The sequence below is a fragment of the Brienomyrus brachyistius genome, chromosome 25, assembly GCF_023856365.1.
Source record: "Brienomyrus brachyistius isolate T26 chromosome 25, BBRACH_0.4, whole genome shotgun sequence".
Classification (NCBI taxonomy): Eukaryota; Metazoa; Chordata; class Actinopteri; order Osteoglossiformes; family Mormyridae; genus Brienomyrus; species Brienomyrus brachyistius.
In genome coordinates, this window is record NC_064557.1 from 5,415,541 (window position 1) to 5,420,778 (window position 5,238).

At 37.1% G+C, this 5,238-nt stretch overlaps 1 long non-coding RNA gene across 1 annotated transcript; it reads left to right on the top strand.

Moving 5' to 3' along the window:
- Positions 1–329: 329 nt before the first annotated feature.
- LOC125720473 (uncharacterized) lies at positions 330–725 on the top strand. Its single transcript, XR_007385473.1, has 2 exons — positions 330–590; positions 641–725. It is a non-coding gene; the product is annotated as an uncharacterized LOC125720473 (long non-coding RNA).
- The last annotated feature ends 4,513 nt before the right edge of the window (positions 726–5,238 follow it).

The window sequence follows — 5,238 nt, forward strand, 5'->3', positions numbered from 1 at the left end:
TCTGACAATTTCCCCGCCAGTAAATTCTGTTTATAGTTTTGTTTGTCATACATGACCGTGCAGATATGGGGTGACAGAGACAATTAAATTGTATTGCGGCGAGCGGGGTGGGGGGGGGGGGGGGGGGGGGGGGCCTATTCCTCCTAGGGCAGAGGCACAAGTATCTTCGAGGTCTTACCCTTCCTGCCAGCCAATGAGGTTCATCCAGGCCTTACCCGGTGAGTATATTATTTCTTTTATTCGCGTGATAAAAATGCTAATTAATTAAATTAAATTAAATTAAATTAAAAATAACATTCTAATAATAGGTATTCTCTGTTTTTTCTATGTACAAGAGAGAGAGACTGCGCTGACCGGTCAAGAGAAAATCTACAAGAGACCTGAATCAGCAGTGTTATAAAGCACATAGCCAACGCTAATTAATAAAGAATTTAAGCATAATAGCCCAGACGTACCATGGCCTATAGCTGGTAGAAACGGAGCTATCCTACGGCCTACAAGATAAAAGCATATGGCACCAAATTGGAATCAGTAGTCTTTAAAAGAATAAATGGACTAGCAACTGTCTCTGGGGGAGCAGCCCCGGTTAGGTACTATTAAGCAGCATAGCAACTGTCTCTGGGGGAGCAGCCCCGGTTAGGTACTATTAAGCAGCATTTAGTGACATGCATCAAAACACATTTTTTAAAACTTTGACAGAATAAAGTCTTAGTTATTTTAATAAATATGTTTTTCAGTAAATGTTTATTCACGCGCATGCGGACAAACACACACCCCGGAGGTCAAACTAAAAAAAAGTTGATACAAACTACAGTTGTATCGGACACGCACACAAAAACACGAGAGTTTGCTCAATCAAAAAACACCAAACATATATAGTTCACGTTTTTTATTAAAATGTATAAGGATTGTTTTCTTATAGCGAAATTTTAAATTAATATGAGTGGGATATAAGTCATTTAGGCAACAGGATTTGAGGAAGAACCTAAATAGCAGCTAGAAATGACCGACCAGGCAGGCAGAAGTCTGCTTTTCTTATCTCACAAGTCATGGAAGGGTGGGAGGGGGGCCACATAAGTGTGGGGTAGGAACTGTGGAATCAGGCAGGGGTGCAAGAATTTAGGATATAGTCTTGTTATTTTAAAGAAGGTGTACATGATTATTTAATTACATTTAATAGGAACCAGTAAGCTGCATTTAGCACCATGCTGCAAATACACATAAAAAAAAACTTTAAAGAATAAGGTCTTAGTTATTTTAATAAAGACATCCTACAAGGTACCCACGGCCCCAGCTTATATAATCTACAAGCTTGATCTGAGATGCTTGCTGGAGTACAATGCTAAGTTGACAACGGTAACGGAGCTGCATATTGTTTGATAGTTATGAAACATAGTTCAAATTCAACAGTGTCAGCAGTCATCCACTATGCAGGGAGACTACAGATTGACTATAACGACCCCATTTATCTGCTGGAATTATTTAAAAAAAAAAATTGACATAATAAAGCCTTAGTTATTTTAATAAATATGTTTTTTCAGTAAATGTATATTCATGCTCATGTGCACAAACACACACACACACACACACACACACACACACTGGTGGTCAGGGGCTTTAGAGTTTAACTTTAGGTCTGTGAAAGTATAGGACCGCTAACTTAGTCGTTCATGAGTCTTATTGTGAAAAACCACACAAAATAGACTTGTAAATTTTAAAGAAAAGACATTAACAGCTTTTGTTAATGTTTACATGTATAAAAACTTTAGATGTGTTTGTTAAACAGTCAAACAAAAATGTGTTATTTTAAAGTAGTATAAAATATAACCTTAACTTTGGACGCAAGATGAACAACCTACACACACACATAGACACACACACACACACACACACACACACACACACACACACACACACACACACACACACACACACACACACACACACAGCAAAACCCCAAGCATGCGCACAAGCGCACAACCAAAGGTTGGGAAGTGTTCTTTCCTTATCTCACAAGTCATTAACAGCTTTTGTTAATGTTTAAATGTATAAACACTTTAGATGTGTTTGTTAAACAGTCAAACAAAAATGTGTTATTTTAAAGTAGTATAAAATATAACCTTAACTTTGGACGCAAGATGAACAACCTACACACACACATAGACACACACACACACACACACACACACACACACACAGCAAAACCCCAAGCATGCGCACAAGCGTACAACCAAAGGTTGGGAAGTGTTCTTTCCTGATCTCACAAGTCATTAACAGCTTTTGTTAATGTTTAAATGTATAAACACTTTAGATGTGTTTGTTAAACAGTCAAACAAAAATGTGTTATTTTAAAGTAGTATAAAATATAACCTTAACTTTGGACGCAAGATGAACAACCTACACACACACACATAGACACATAGACACACACACACACACACACACACACACACACACACACACACACACACACACACACACACACAGCAAAACCCCAAGCATGCGCACAAGCGCACAACCAAAGGTTGGGAAATGTGCTTTTCCTTTATCTCACAAGTCATGGAAGGGGGGGATGGGGGACACATAAGTGGGGGGTAGGAACTGTGGAATCAGGCAGGGGTGTAAGAATTTAGGATATAGTCTTGTTATTTTAAAGAAGGTGTACATGATTATTTAATTATATTTAATAGCAACTAGTAAGCTGCATTTACACATTAAATGCAAAAACACTTAAAAACTTTAAAGAATGGTAATATAACTTGACCATAGTTTTTAGTTACACAAATGTTTTAAAATGTAACATGAAAGTTTTTCAAAGTAAGATGTACAAATGTTTTAAAATGTGACATGAAAGTTTTTCAAAGTAAGATGTACAAGTATTTTAAAATGTAACATGAAAGTTTTTCAAAGTAAGATGTAGAAATGTTTTAAAATGTAACATTAAAGTTTTTCAAAGTAAGATGTACAACTGTTTTAAGACATTACATAAAAGTTTTTCAAAGTAAGATGTACAGATGTTTTAAGATGTAAGATGTTTGGGTGTTTTACAAAAACATTTTGTTATGTGTTTGCAGCCCAAACGTATTTTTAAAATGTACAAAGTTTTATGCATTCATTTTGTGAATTAGTTTTGAAATCTAATATGAACATGGCTTTTATTTTACAAAAGCAAAGTTGTAAAAATTTTGTAGGGTTTTTATCAAAGGAGATTTTGTTAATGTAACATAAAGTTTTTTTATTTTCAAAGTTGCACAAGTGTTTCAAAATGTATCATGTATACGTGTGTTGTATTTTTCAAGCTTGTACAAAAATGTTTATGCACATTTATCAAATGAGTTTTTAAAATGTACCATGACCGGGTGTTTTATTATTCAAAATAAAAGTTGTACATATGTTTTGTTATATGTATGCACCACGGTTGTGTTTTTAAAATGTACTAATTTTGTGAGGTGGTGGGAATAAAGCATATTTAAAGGGGTACCTCTCATGGAATCTACCAATCTTTACCAGCTGATGAACCCTGAGCCACACGGGGACTGGGGGTTTTAACCGTGAGACTCGACACCTAGGCATTAGATCCTTATGTCAACAATGGTCCCCATGCATGTACCCAGTGTAGGGTCAGGTCCAGAGAAAGCTGTAACTACGAGTGCACCTGGTTAACAGCATTTAATTTATAACAGTACGAGCTAGAAAAATGCATTTAGCAGTCGCATTAAAACACGTTAAAGACTTTAAAGAATAAAGCCTTAGTTATTTTTAATAAAGATGGCTTTTCAGTAAATGTTGACTTTCCTACAAGGTGACCCCCGAGGCCTATGCTTATAGCATCCGGGTGCCTGATTTGAGATGCTTACTGAGGATGCCATGTTAACACCGGTAACTGAGCTGCACCATGTGTCACACTTAATGAAACTTAGTCCTAATTCAACAGAACCAGTCGTCATCCACTTTGCAGTGAGATTTCTGAGCGAAAAGTGAGCAAAGTTTCATTTTCTTACTTTACCACCTATCGGTTAGTAAGGGAAATGGAGACGGTAATATGTCGGACACGTCAATGGCACTGAGCACGAGGGAGTGTGCGGTGTGGCGCGAGCTGCTAGCTGATGTAACGCTGCGAACAGTGGGGCTCTTACGTTTTTAAGATGCGGCTAACTATCCCCGAGACACTTTAGCCAGGTTCGTGTATATTTGCTCTTAATGCTGCTGTCAATGCCAGGAGGGAGCTGGCTAGCAATAACATCTTTAGCTGGTCTTAAAGCTTGCTGTATTTTTCATTCAGTACATACACGGTTTAGAAGAAAACCTAATCGACATTTAAATAAATAAAAAATAAACGTACAAAACTATTGAAATCCACCAGAAGCATGTGCATATTTTTCTGGTTTGCATGTTATGTGTGGTTGTCTAAGCACCGTCGGGCCTAGTGTTTGATAGGTGATGGAGAAGCATACGGTCGTAAACTGCATGCGCTTATGCCAACAGGTGTTTAACATACAAACATAGACGCTTTCTTTAACGTGAAACATTTAAAGGCTCATTCTGTTTTGTCGACATTCTTAATTTTATTCAAGTAGCCTCTAATCACCTTACACTTGTTCTATTTTACTGTAGAGTATTTTAAAACAATGTCACTGTAATGTCACCACATGTCAAAGCTAACAAGGTAACATGATTGTATCAGCGGAACAAAAAGCCGTCGCCTGGATATGTATAGACAGATCATATATTGCTCAGCAAATCGACCGCATTATGAAATCTATTTGTATTTAGACAAATATATTGGGAATGAAGTGTCGCGTTTTAAGAGGCAGACATTGAGGCCGAATTTAAGTTGGTCACAAATGTATTTTTCTTCTGCAGCTAGAAGCGTCGTCTGAGCCTGATTTTAACTGGCATGTCGGTGTGGGATTCTTATAGTAGAAGTTATGTGAATTGCGGTACTCTGAAATTAAGTGATATGTGTATTAGAATCGTGAAGTGTCATCTTCCTTTTGTTTTAGCTTCCCCCTAGGCATTTTTATGAACTGTATTGCAATATCAGACAGTGTGTCATGAATTTCTGAAGGCATGTTATATATGACCGTTCCTTGGATACGTCTCTTGTACAGTAGTTACAGTTTGTCAGGACAAGACTGTTTGCCTAATGTGACATGGTGAACAAGTCCTGTGATTAAAGCATGTCTGCTGCTTAAAACATTGTGTTGTATGATGAAGGTTTCTTGCCGGTACATGTTG